The sequence below is a fragment of the Aotus nancymaae genome, unplaced genomic scaffold (genome assembly GCF_030222135.1).
Source record: "Aotus nancymaae isolate 86718 unplaced genomic scaffold, 86718_ANA_hifiasm-v0.15.2.pri h1tg000065l, whole genome shotgun sequence".
Lineage (NCBI taxonomy): Eukaryota > Metazoa > Chordata > Mammalia > Primates > Aotidae > Aotus > Aotus nancymaae.
Genome location: NW_026988480.1, coordinates 6,283,697 through 6,298,712, shown reverse-complemented (window position 1 = coordinate 6,298,712; position 15,016 = coordinate 6,283,697). Strand labels below are relative to the sequence as shown.

Sequence of the window (15,016 nt, the reverse complement as noted above, 5' to 3'; positions counted from 1 at the left end):
AAGTTATTGTAAACCCCTGAGATAACCAATGTCTTTATCATTTGTGTTTTTAACTGTAACTTACTTGGATATGTTGCTATTTAGAGACAATTGTCTTGTTTTGATCCTCTTCATAAGATGGTTTATAATCAACTATAGAACTTTGACATGTTCTTTCAGATGCAAGTTTCTAATGCCTTTGGAGACTGTGACATTGGAATAAAGGAAAATTGTATAGGACTCATAAAGAGCTGAAGTGTTCACGAATATCAGGCAAAATAAGAGTTACCTGAATGAACTGAACTAATAGAAAATCGAATTAATCTTTTTGACTTCTGCTTGCAAAATTGCTGATCCTTGTTTTGTTTTTCAGAGTCAAGGAAATTTATCTTGATCTATTTGTGGCCTTTAATAACTGAGTAAGATATATTCCTGTGAATAAAATTTGGAGCATATTTGTCTCACTGTCTGGCTTCTCCAGAATTTGTAAATAGTTGTGAGTATTCTTAACTTATGGCAATATAGTTGTTTGCCTCAGTGCAATAAGAATCCATTTTCTTTTGCAACAAGATACAATTGGAGAAACTGGTTGTCTCACCAAGTCTTTGACTGGAAGGGTATGCTTCTCTTTAAGGAGTCAAGCTTGACTACCAGAGCCGATAAAAGCCCCTTGGTAAAACTGATCTCACACCCTGTCTACACCATCCCTGTGCAGGTTTCCTAACCTGCAGTGGATAAAGACTGTCACTTTCTGACAGGTCCAGGAACCCCATTTTCTTGGGACCTCAAGAAGAGAGGAGTTTACCCAACTCACAGGAATTCAAAGGTACAAAACCATAGCTGGGTTTAGCTTTGGAAAGTCCTTTGTGAAACAGAGTTCCATCAAAGCCAATCTAAAAGACTTATGTAAAATTAACTATTCTTGTGGCACTTTATGCAAATATCAGGCCAAGTATAAGACTAAAATCTATTTGTCAAACAACTCAGTCACATCATGATTTGTTTTTAACAAAAATGAGGACTGAGAGACAGAAATTACGTTTTAAAACATCACACATTTGTCATTGAATTCTAGACTTGTTAGTTGTTTTTAAGTGTTTGCCTACATTTCAGGCTAACTCTGTTTATTCCTGTGAACCAACCAGCAATCTCCAACTCCAGCTCAGAAGGAACAAAAGAGGATGGGTGATGTAAATCTGGATCAATATTCCAGTTCTGAGCAATTATCCTGCAGATCCTGCCGGGTGATGGGAAAAAACAGGATGCCCATCACCCAGAGGTTTCCTTTTTGGGAAAGTAAGACCAAGGGAGCTAACCAAAGCCAAGTCCCATGCACCCAAATTTGGCAAGCATGACTATAACCACCAGTGGTCTGGGCATGTCACAAGACATTTTTTCTCTCTCTGTTGGGGGAGGACTCAATTCCACAGCTTCATTTTAGCATTTGGCTTATAATAATGAGTCCATGTGCCCCCCTCAAAACATATTTTTTGTTCCAAACTCAATTTTAAGCTTCAGGTAGCAGCCTCATGAAAGAAAACTGGATCTGAGGGATCCAGATCCAGAAGCCAATGGTAACAGAAGTTAAAAGGTGCAGTGAAAGTGAGCCTGACTGATTCCTGCTGATTAAGTCAAGCTTCCCATTTCTTGGATAAAGCCATGCTAGTATTTACAGCATAAACAAGGTGTAGGGAATTCTAAGGCTACTGACAGCAGGGGATATATGGTGTACAAAGCCCCTGGCCCCCATTAACATGGGTGAAAGGCTTTTTGATACCCATGAACGGCACCCTGTTGCCCTGTTGCACTTGCTGGGACTCAGGGGATATAAGAATGGAAGACAGAAAGAGAAATGCCTCGCTTTCTCTCTCACACACACTCTTGGTGTCTGCTAGAAAGAGAAGGAAACCTGGGATGCCTCACTCCCGTCTTTCTTAGTCAGTAACCATTCATCATCAGTCTGTACCCTTTTCAAATGCATCCTGAAACCCTGGGACTCCGTTGAAAGAAATGCCTTCCTTTTTTCTTTTTCCTCCTCTCTCCTCTCTTTAGAGAGGTAATTTTGTCTCCATACTACTGGACACTCCCTTGGATACAACCTCCAAACAGGGAAAAGTTAATTTTCCAAATTTTAAACTGGTTGATTTAGGATTGGGCTTGGGGGAAGGAAATCCAGAAGTCTGAAATGCCAGCAAAAGGTAAACTTTTTTTTTACCAGTAGGGATTTTTTCCTCCCTCTTCCTGTGCAAATTGGCAAAAGACCTTGGAATTTTTGAGCTGTCCTTACCCCACCTTTGTTTCATTTTGATACATGTTTTCTAATAACCCGGTTTGTCTTTTCTCACCTACAAGCCATCAAGCTTCAAACCATCATGCAACCAGAGCCTCTGACTATAGCCCTTCTGCAGGGTACCCTTAGATCAGCCTCTGAGTGAGCTCTGACTCCAAAATAGTGCCCCGTGTCAGCAGGAAGCAGTTAAGATTGGTCTTCGTCTTTATCCTTAGCCTTACTTTAATGGTAGCTAGATGTATTTCTTTAGAGGGTGGAATGATAGATTCAGGAAACAGATCAGGGGCATCCCTGGAGAATCTCCCACCTTCCCCTACAAGGATTTACATCAGTTGCTTTTATGCAGGTGAGGGATCCTGCCCAGGGTCTTGTCTGCACATTCCTGCAATGGACTGGGGACCCACCTGCACACTGGGAGGATGGGGCAGAGTCATGGAAAGTTCATGCCTTGTGCAGTGAGGAGGAGCCTGCCCTCTTCAGTTCATGCATGGTGCCCTGGTATTTAATCAGTGAGGCGGGAACCCATTAGCAGGGCTCCCTCTTGCTTTATTTTATTATTTTTTTCTTTTCTTTTCTTTTTTCCTTTTTGCCCAATAAATTCTGCTCTTCTTACCCTTCAGTACGTCCACTTGCCTAATGTTTCTTGGTTGTGGCTGAACTAAGAAGTAAAAATTCTACGTCAACACTATGCAGAATGGTGAACAAGTTAAAGCATATGTTTATTTCTGGAATATTCCATTTAATATTTTAGGACAACAGCAGATCTTGGATAACTGAAATCTTGCAAAGTAAAACCTCAAATAAGAGGGGATTACTGTATATAGGAGGTGGTTGGCTAAGTTGTATTTTTAGTACTGAAGATCAAAATCAAATTAACTCAGTGAAAGGTCCTATCTTATTTGCAGAACAAAGAAATAATATTATGTGTTTTCTCATTAATTGACAGTTTAAAGACAAAGAATTTCTCAGCCTAATATACTTCTTTATTTTAGGCATCCTTAATTAATTCTAGAATTTTCCCATTTCTGACATAATTCTTAAAGCAAACAAACACTTCATTCACAACTAACATCACGGCAAGGCTATGACTTACTTTAAGAATCCAGTAGGAAAAAACTGTTGGAGCACGGACATAACACATTAGCCATACACAGGAGATGGGGGCTAGGTACGGCTGTGGTGGCATGCCTTGTCATTCTGTCTCAGGCATAGAAGTGGCTTTAGAAACATCCAATAACTTACTTAACAAGGTAATCTATTTTTTTGGGGTGGGAAAATAATGTTTAAGTAACTTGGCTAGAGTTTCCCAGGTACTAAAAGCTGAAAGAATTGACATTCCAACCCAGAAAAGATGGCTCCAAGGCCACACTCATGTTTAAACTTTATTAATTACCTCCTCATACCATATATATATATTTATATATACACATGTATATAATATATGTGTGTGTGTATGTGTATGTGTGTGTATGAATGTGTATATATATATATATATGTATATGTATAATGAAGCCACTGGCTTTATTTTTGGATGGCATGCAATGAGGAAGCTTCCCTGAGACTTAAACAATTGAGACTCATGCCATGGGGTGAAACAACAGTTGGTAAAGCCAAAAGTTTAATATCTTGGAAATTATTGGCTGAAATTGTAGCTCTGGTGGAAGAAGTTGGGAAATAGAATATTTTCACCATGTATTCGTTGCTATAAGCTCTATTTTTCAAGGTATTACAGAGTAGGAAAGAGAGAAAGAGAGAGGCAGAGAAGAGGAAAAATAGTGAGAGGGGGAAGAGCGAGAGCAGCTCAGGAAGAACTGATCACCCTGCAAGCAGGAAGGAAAAGAAATACAGAGGTCCAAAAATCTGTTGCTATATGTGGCAGGAAAAACATTTTCTTGTGTAGCCCAAATATTAAGGCATGGATCTGAGAAAAAAGCTTTGAGTGGCAAAGACCCAATTAAACCTTTCAGTTAGTTATAGCAAATCGAGGCAAAATCATACTAAGGATGATGGTACTCTCACCTCTTGCTCTAAGTAGTCCAATGTAGTCTGTAGTTTGTGCAAAGAAAGATCTGGAAGCAAGAAATTTTTTAAAGTACCAAAAATTTGAAAACTTTCTTGAAACAATTTAGGCTGTGATTATACACACAGACTGACTGGAATACATTGATTTCCCTGGTTCTAAGAAAAATATTTTTCCCACATTTTAACATTTATGAAGTAATAGATGAATGTCAGAGTATCAGAGTATAATTTTCTTCATTTGTTTTTTAGTAATACATAAAGTATTACAATAATAATTTTTACAACAGATTATAGGGCAAACTTTTCTAAGAAAAGTGTATAGAAAATAAAGGAAAATATGAACAAAGGCAAAAAAACAAAAACAAAAAAAACTCTTTGACTGATTTGACTGTTAGTCTTTGGGTCTTCAGTGTTTTCCAAGCAGGAATCAGGCTGGAAAGCTGTGTGGTGCTCCAACACCCACATGGCTCCATGGCCCAGGGGAATGATGGAAAAGAAAGACCCCTCCACAGGACAGAGAACAGGCACCTCTGCCAGTAAGATGAATCAGAGCCTCATTGGGCAACATCGAGCAATTGCTCCTCACCCAACAGAAGGCATTTGCTGCTGAGACATGAGACTTATTCTAGGTCAGAGTTGCAAAAAGGGCAGTGTTGAGTGGCATCCATGAAGAGGGCAACATTTTTCTCTTTCCTCAATACAGTTCTCTATGGGATTTACTATCTTCCCACATTTAGTATTGTAGAAGAGAAGCCTAATGCTAATTTATTAATTCTTTTCCTTTGCAGATAGTTGTGTTTTCTGTAAATCATATTATAGACATTTTTACATTGGTTCTTCTTATTTTCAAAAAATCAGAAATTTTACCAAGGCATGTCTGGATGTCAATCTTTTTTTTATTATTTGTTTTCTCTTCAAGAACTTTCTTCAGATTGAGTATGTCTTTTCTGTGAATCCTATGACTATAGCTGTTGGTTGTCTTCCCTTCTAGTTAGGTATAAGCACACACACGCACACACATACACACGTTAAGGCACAGGAACACATACATGAACCCAGACACGTATACACAGATGAGTTTTTTTATTCTCTGGGATCTATAGCTTTTATCAGTAGCTTGTAGTTTTTCACTTTGTCTTCATCTGATAATACTTTGTCTTCTAAGTAGGAGAAACTTTCCTCTTAACAACAAATTCCATTTCCTTCCTGTTCAGTATTGTTTCCAGCTTTTGAAATTTTAATAATCATATTTTCCATCTGAAAGCAATCATTTGTCATTTCTGATTGTTCTGATGTTCTCACTAGATAGCCACTTTTTTTCTTTAATCTGCTAAAGAATATGAATATGAAACAGAGATTTTTGGAAATATTCTTTTTCTTCCCATGGAATGTGTCTACAGTTTAATACAGTAACATTTAGATTGACCTGTTACTCCTCACAATGGTTTTTTTTTGCAAATTTTTCTATATTAAGAGCTAGTTCTCTGTTGTCATTTTTGTCCAGTCATAAGTTTTTTTTTGTTTTTTAAATTACCCAAGGCTACAAAAGTTGCTTTTAAAATGTATATTCCTTATAATACAGCCATAAAAAAAGAATGAGATCATGTCCTTTGCAGGGTCATGGATGAAACTGGAGTCCATTATGCTTAGCAAAGTAACACAGGAACAAAAAACCAAGTACCACATGTTCTCACTTACAAGTGGGAGCTAAATGATGAGAACGCCATGGACACATAGAGAGGAACAACACACACTGGGGCCTTTCAGAAGGTGGAGGGTGTGAGGAGGGAGAGAATCCGAAAAAATAATTACTGGGTACTACACTTAATACCTGGGTGATGAAATTGTCTGTACAATAAACCCTAATCAAATAAGCTTACCTATGTAACAAACTTGCACTTGTAGCCCTGAACTTAAAAGTTTTAAAATATATTTTTAAAAAAGAAAAACACATAAATAAAATAAAATAAATAAAATACGTATTCCTAAATATTTCCAGTGGCTTTATTTGGATAGGTTAGGCAGTTGAGTCTGAAGTGGGCTTTTGTGTCATAGCCACACTGATGTCACCTTCTACTTCATGAATGCAGCTGGCAGCAGATCATAATTGTTCACCAGATGTTTTGTTTGCTTGGAGGGAGAATATTCAAAAACATAAGAGAAAAACACATGCTTATATCTGTTTATATAATCAGCTTGTTAACACTTTGTGGACTAAGGACCAATTTGCCATGTTCCTGGACAGAGTAGGTTCCACTTTTATAATCGTCCACACAGTGTCTTCAGACTTTTCTCAAGAAAGTCATGAGCTTTTTGAAGGCAGAGATGGTGTCTCATCTAGTGTTGAGGCATGAAATTTACACTTGTGTTCAGTGTTTAGGACTGGTCGTAGGAATGAAAGAATGAATGAAGATGCAAGCCAAGCAGTCGATGAATGAGTTCTCCTGTAATCACTGTGCTGGGGGAGTCCTACTGTCCCTAGCCTGCCTCACTGTGCCCGCTCCCTGGGACAGCTGTGGTGGGTGTACTGTGTGGCAATTTTGTGCTATGCTGGGGGAGTGTCTCAGGGAATGGCAGGCGTGTGGCCTGGGAGATGTACATGTGGTCTCCTTTTATCCAAGTCTTACATATTTCTGATGCTGCACTTCATCTCTCCTTGGAACTCTCTCCATCTCTATCCTTTTTTTTCTGCCTCCATCTTCTCTGTCCAGGTGACCTTCCAGCCCAAGGGATGCAGAAATCATCAGATCAGTACATACAATAACTTGTTTAAATTCCGACTTTTAAATAAGGGGTCATGTGACTTTGGCCAAGCTGTTCGCTTTTATTCTAAGTTTCAGTTTCTTTATATACAGGACCAATTTGCCATGTTCCTGGACAGAGTATGTTCCACTTTTATAAGCTTCCACACAGCGTCTTCAGACTTTTCTGTTCCCAGCACTGGAACAGATGAACTTTCAGGTATTTTTGAGTTTCTTTAGTCAATTCTCAGTGTCAGTTCCTGCCCACAGGTCAGGTTCCCAGCTAATGTTGGCTTCCAGGTGGGCACCCCACTGCCTCTCCCCACTTCTCTTCCTTCACTCTCCATAGCAGCCCATACTGCTGGAAGTGGGGCTCTCTCCTTAAAACTCACAGCGTTATCTATACTGCTCTGAGGTGCAGATACCAATCCCCTTCCTAGATAAGACAATTGGAGTTCAGGGAGGTGAAATCACTTGCATAAGTGATATGGCAGTTAACTGTCAGGACCAGAATTCGATCTTAGGCCAATCTGAAACCATGATCTCCTGCCCTTTTGTATTTTATTTTGCTCAAAATAGAAATTCAGAAAGGTTGAATCAAACATGGTTTTTATCAATTTAGAAGTTAGTTCACAGTTCTGCGTTGTTCTTTTCTCCTTATGTGTTGGGCCCTATGCAGAGAACACAGACTGCTTTGGTAAGAGTTAATAAAAGGACATTTCAGTGCTATTTGATGCTGACCCCCAGACCCTGGCTTGGAGTTGAATAAGGGTGATAGCTCTTAGCTCTCCATACAGAGGTAAATGGGCAATGCCCTGGCCACCTGTGGTGTCTGCAGCAGTGCCGAGTCTATCTTGCAGGTCAGTGGTCAGTGGTGGAAAAGGACTCCTGCTCGCTTGATGTCAGAGCTACCACATGAGACAGGCTGCACAAGTTCTGACATCAAACTGCCTGGAGAGAATGTACTCAAGACTAAGTGGGTGTGCGCCTGACCGCAGTCTTAAGTCATTGACTAATTTTTTAATTGGTCATGCCACTCTTTCTAAATCTAACCATAACATTTAGAAACAACATTTATTTCAAAATTCAACCTGCTGCACTAGGACCAAGTTAGATCATATCGCTTGTGACTGGGGGCCTAGAGACTGCAACGAACAAAGCAAAGATGTGGTTGGTGTCCAAAGGGAAAAGCCCCTCATTTCAAGGCAACATCTGCTTGAAGGACCTGGTGCCCCAGAGAATACTTTACCAGAAGGCCATTAAAGATACAAATGGTTTCTAAACTCCAACTTATTTTCAATTCAGCAAGCAGAGTCATCATTTTTTTTTTTTTTTGATCTATTCAACACAAGTCAGGGAGGTAGGTAAACATGAAATTGGCAAATGATAACTCTAAAAACTAACTCTATATAGTAAAGCCAAATTGAAACCTTTACAGATGTTCTTATACTTGTGTGTTGGTTCATTCAAAATAGAGATTTCTTTTTTGATTTTTAAATAAACACTAGTTTCATTCCCATGACAGTTTTATTAAATATAAAGAATGTTTTCCTGTACATCTTCCACAGGACAATAAACAAATTGAAGTGCAAAGTCATTCCACTCTGAGAAGGGAAATTTTAAAATACATTTTAGAATCCAGGATCTTTTGCACTGCATGTGAATTAACTATTTTTAGCCTAAACATAAGACTTATATTTAGAGACTGGAATCAGCTGATACAGCCTTATTTATGGTCTGACCCAACTGAGAGATGAAATCCACTGTGATCATGGACTCAGACACATAAATTCAAACTTAGTCTCTAAATATAAGGGGCTCCTGATGACTAAAGGTAACATTTGCTGGAGTATTCAGACTTAACAAAAGAGTGTCCCTTTTTGACTCTTTTATATTACATTTTTTTAAAATTGAATTTTTTTTAATTAGGCAGTTAAATTCCATTTAAAATGATTTTGTGTTTTGTCTTGATTACTAATGGGAGCTTAGAAATCATACTGAAAACTTCACTAAGTTCTTCATTCACATTTCACCAAAAGTTGCCTCAATTGACTTTCATATGTATTTTGCAAACTTAGATTAATTTTATCAGAACATCTCTGGTAAAAATTATTGATATGCTCTTATTTCTTTGGAAAAGATAATGTATTAGCCAACCTAGTGTGGCAAAATCAACTGTGGTTTTCTCAGTAGAGTGATGGTCCATTCTTCTCTTTATTCTTGTAAGCAGGAGAGATCAGATACTTCCCCAGCCATAAGGATTCAGAATTACTCATTTGAATGACAGGACGTAATCTCAAACTTGCTTTTGAAGCTAGTAAATATCATCCTAGTCTAAATTAGTTCTGTCCAGAGATAATTAAATGAATGACATGTCTTATAACTGGATTTTACCTTCTTTTCTAGTGAAAGTGCTGCTACACTGTGCATGGAGGAGATTGTGCAAATCCAGATATCTGACTTTTGACTGACTCAGTTCTCTGGAATAATGACCTGACAGGAGTTGACATCACTGGTGTTCTTGATGGGCTGGCTGAGGACCCAAGTAACTCTGATTACTTGGTCCACTTTTTCTAGCCAATCTTTTACATAGCGGGGGTCACAGATGAGCTACTTACAGCGAGCAACTTCTCCTCTGGATTTTACACCAATTACTTTTCCATTCTGCACAATGATTTATTCAATAGGTTTATTCAGCATATAGGTACCTCTATACATAGCACTTAGCCTTGCAAACAGCCGTGTGACAGTTCTCCAAGGCCACAGAGTGGATAAAGGGATGGACTTCTGCCATATCTTGAAAAGATTCACTGTCATGTTTAATTCCATTAATGGTTTCACAACATGGTTGATCTAAGTAGTCATCAGTTCTGTAAAACGCAAAAGCATGACCAGTAAAATCTGTAACATCTTGGCCCAAATAAAATTTCTTATACACCTCTCACATTGGGTTTTCTTAGGATCAATTCCCTCAAAAATTCTCAGATCTTTTCCATCTAAGTTGGAACTTACACTAGGGATTTCCTGAAGCGACATTGTTTAAACAGTCCCCTTAAGCTAGATGCCAGGGCTTCTGCCTCAGTGGAAGAATCCTTGTAGATTTGTCCACCCTTATAGACAAAGCTCCCTTTAGTCACTAAAATCCAGTTAGTGAGTTACCTCTGTAAAAAGCAGCATCTTAACCAGCTGACCATTAGCTATAAGGAACTTGGGAATCAGGTCAACACTACAGTTTCTTCCTCTCCCTACTGATGCAGGTGGTGATCCTGGTATTTTAAATCTTTTGTATAAATCTTCCAGTGGTGTTATAGAGGCACTCTCTCCTCCATAGTAAGGGTTTCAATTCATATGAAGAACTTTCTTTCCCTTCACTAACATTATACCTGAAAGGATACATTCCATCAGGCCTATGCCCAGCATGATCGTCTTGTACTCTTCATTCATGGTGGGGCAAGCGTGAATGCAGGACCAGAGAAAGGAGAAGCCACCCGGACTCCGTAACCACCCTTCAGGGCAGTGAGGTGTTCTCTGCCATGAGGGAAAAGGGAAGAGCACCTCTCCACTTTTTAAGGAAAGATTATTTCTAGTTAAGTTTACACTGTGGATCTTCAATTTTATGAAAATCGTGTAATTTAAAAATATCATCTTCAATACTTTGACTTCATTTTCCTAAGTATGTATTTCCCCTGCTTGAGAATGGCTTAAATGTATTATTTCGTTTACACGGTTTGAAGAATAGTGGATTTAATGTTAGCAGCATGTAAATCACTACTGTGCCATTTACTCAGTTGAATGAAATGGGAATAATAATGTCTACCATGTGAAACTGCAGAAAGGGTTACTGATATGATGGGCAGAAGATCCCTAGCACACACAACATCTAGTAGACAGCTCTCTTCCATAAATATGTGGTAAACTGGAAAATCAAGTCATGCAATCTTTGATTTATTTTTACAAAGCATATGAAATAAGATAGCAAATTAATGATAGAGGCAGGGCTTGTACCCAGCCCCTCTGTTGTTTCAACCACCTTTTCAGGCCCAAAGATACAAAGCTAAAACATAAAAAGTAAAAGTAAATAAAATAGATAACACAAAAACTTTTTTTCCTTCTTCCTTAAAACGTATTCCTGTTTGGTCACACATTTATTCTGATCCAAGTTTATCTGTAGAGAGTCGTTGTCTGCTGTTTATTGTGCATATGGATGGTTAAAAATGAATTTAAAATTCTCAGCTCTTGCAAACCAACTGTAAGGACAAAGAATGACAGCCAAATGGGGAGGATAGGTGTCCCATGAGAACATCTCACAGAATCGCTAACCAATATGCCCTGCAGTATTAGAATCTATTGATGTTGTTTCTAAGCTGAGCTCCACTGCTGTTTGCTATTTATTTTGGCAAGCAGTTCAAACCATCAAGAATGTGCTGATTCATCGCCCCTTTGATAGGAGATCATGGGGCACAGGGGACAGTTTGGTGAGTAGGCTTCACATTGTACTGTTTTTTTCCCAGAAGGATTGGTTTATCATTAAGAAGCAGGGAAATGTGGCAGAAAAAAAATAGCCTTGATTATAGGACACTTTTTTTCTAGCCCCAGTTCTCCTAAAAATTCTCAATGTATGGGCTTGGATAGTTAATTTTATGTGACAACATAACTGGATCATAGGATGCCTAGCTACTTGGTCAAACATCATTCTAGGTGTACCTGTGCAGGCGTTTGTGGATGTGATAAACATTGGAATCAGTAGACCGAGTAGAACAGATTGCCCTTCCCCTGGTGGGTGTACAGTATCATCTACTCAGGTGAAGACCTGAATAGAATGAAAAGCTGAAGGAAGGAAGAATTCACACTCCTCTCTGCCTGAAGCCTTGAGCTGAAACATTGGTTTTCTGCTGCCCTCAGACTGGAAATTATACCATTGATGCTTATGATTCTCAGGCCCTTAAACTCAGGCTGGAATCATGCAACTGGTTTTCTTGAGTCTCCAACATGCAGAGATCAAATTACAGGATTTCTCAGCATCCATAATCAGGTGAGCCTATTCCTTATAATAAATATCTTTATATACATTGTATATATAGATACAGATATATGGTATCTATTATATTCTATCTATATAGGGTGTACGCATATCTATCTTTAGATCTATATCTATCTATCTATATGTATGTATGTATCTATCTACCTACCTATCATCTATTTTATTGGTTTTGTTTTTCTGGAGAAACTTGGCTAGTGAAGTGCATCCTTAAGCAATTCATCTTTGTATAGACATCATACCGTGTACTTATACAATCAAGGGTGGTATAGCCTACTACATACCTAAAGTATATGGTATAGCCTATCGCTTCTAGGCTACAAACCAGTATATCATGTACTAAATATGGTAAGCAATTGTAATCCAACGGCAAGTATTGGTTTATCTAAACATAGAAAAGTTGGTGGAGTATAAAGTATTAAAAAATGATACACTTTTATAGGGCACTTATGAATGGAGCTTACAGGACTGTGAGTTGCTCTGGGTGAGACAGTAAGTGAGTGGTAAGTAAGGCGTGAAGGCCTAGAACATTACTACACACTACTGTAGACTTTATAAACACTATACACTTAGGCTACATACAATTTATTTAAAAATATTTTTCTCCAATAAAAAATTAACCTTAGCTTCCTGTAACTTTTTACTTTATCGACACCTAGCTTAAAACTCAAACACATTATGCAAGTGTACAAAATTATTTCCTTTATATTTTTATTCCATATGCTGTTTTCTGTTTTTAAATCTTAATTTTATTTATTTGAAAACTTTTTGATAAACACTAAGGAAGAAACACACACTAGCCTAGGCCTACACAGGTCAGCATTGTCAATATCACCATCTTCCACCTCCACATCTCACCCCACTGGGAGGTCTTCATGGGAAATAACATGCATAGAGCTGTCATCTCCTGAGATAATGATACCTTCTCTAGACACCTCCTGAAGGACCTGCCTGAAGACATTTTACAGTTAACTTTTTTAAAAGTAGAAGTAAACTTTAAAACAACAATAGAAGTATAATATAGTAAATACAAATAGTCATTTATTACAGTTATTAAGTATTATGTATTGTGCATCATTGTATCTGCTATGATTTTATACAACTGGCCACACAGTGGATTTCCCCACACCAGCATGTCCCCAAACATGTGAGTAATGCTTTATGCTATCTTACCACAGTTAGGATGTCACTAGGCAATAGGAGTTTTTCAGCTTCGTTGTAATCTCATAGGACCATCCTTGTACACGCGGTTCATCTTTGATGTTTGGCGTCGTCATGCAGCACACGACCATAGATGGCAACACTACTTCCAAATTATACTGTTGATTCTCCCACTTTCTCCCCACTGCGTCATCGTGTTAGCAGTTTTCCTATCTTCTTTCACCTGGATCACAGCAATAGCCACCTAGCCAGTTTATTTACTTCCTTTCTTGACCTCCTATACTATGCTATTTATCTCCACCATAGCCTGGGTTATCATTTATAAATGAAAATCAGTTCACAACTTTTTCACTTATTTATTTTATTTATTTTTTTTGAGACAGAGTCTCACTCTGTTACCCAGGTGGGAGTGCAGTGGCATGATCTTGGCTCTCTCCAACCTCTGACTACAGGGGCATACTACTACACCTGGTTAATTTTTTGTATTTCTTTTCAGTAGAGATGGGGTTTCACCATGTTAGCCAAGATGGTCTTGATCTCCTGACCTTGTGATCCACCCTCCTTGATTTCCCAAAGCGTTGGGATTACAGGCTGAGCTGCCATGCCTGGCCCACTTTCAGAGGCTTCCCAATAGAACATAAACCCTACCTCCTTGCCACGGCTTGCACAGGTTCTTCACGGTCTGCCCCTGGCTACTGCCCCCACTTCATTCCACACCATCCTTGAGCTGGCCACTAAACTCATCCACGGTGTCTTTTGTTATATGTGGACTTTTGTACTTCTGCCAGAGGGGCTTCACACTAGGAGATATTTCCAGCCAGAGACACTCTTTCCTATGACATTCATGCCACAGATTGCTTCTTACCATTTAGATCTCAGAAACAGCTTTCCAGACGATCTCAACCAGCTGTCCTCATTCTCTTGTCCGCTTCACAGTATTCCCTGCTCAGCATACATCACTATTTCCTAGTTTTCAAATGATTGAATGAATTTTTTGTTGTGCTAGTTGATTTGCTGCCTCTCTGTCTGGCTCATGAGGCTGTATATTCCCTGAGAGAAGAAAGCAATTATTCAATACTATTTCTCCAGTTCCTGGTATGGAGGAGTGTCTAATATAGAGGAATCATCCCAAAGTATTTGTTGAATTAAGCAATGTGAGACATTTATTTGAATAGTGTACATCAAAGGAATTTGATACAAATGCACAATTTATATGTCAAATCTACCTTACTTCTTTACTCATTAGTATACTACAATTAAAATACATGTGAATGTAAAGAATTCAATTATGTATCAACACTGCATTGTGTGATGGTTTTCAATGCTTTATGATCTTGTCTTTGTCAGCTTGGATGGTTATAACAAATTATCATAAGCTGGGTCGCTGATATACAACAAAAATTGATTTCTCACAGTTCTGGAGGCTGGAAAGTCTAAGGTCAAGGCAGCAGCAAGTAGGTTTACTGTCTGGTGAGTGTGTACTTCCTGGTCATATATGGTTTCTTTTCATAATGTCTCCAGATGGTAGAAGGGGAGTTCTCTGGGCCTCCTTTATGAGGGCACTAATCTCTCCCATGGGAGCTCCACCCTCATGACCGAATCACCTCCAGGAGGCTCCACCTCTGGCCACCATGATATTGGGGATTAGGTTTCCTCATATAAATTTTTGGGAGACAAAAACATTCTGTCTCTGGCAGATCTCTTATTATCATCCACAAAATGAAAACACAGAATAAAATAATTATCATGAGGAACTCACTGCTTCCTGAAACATATCTATGGGTT

General features: G+C 38.6%; 1 pseudogene; it reads right to left on the bottom strand.

The window, feature by feature from the left end:
- Positions 1-2,885: 2,885 nt before the first annotated feature.
- LOC105721981 (rab GDP dissociation inhibitor beta-like) lies at positions 2,886-10,476 on the bottom strand (annotated as a pseudogene).
- Positions 10,477-15,016: the final 4,540 nt, after the last annotated feature.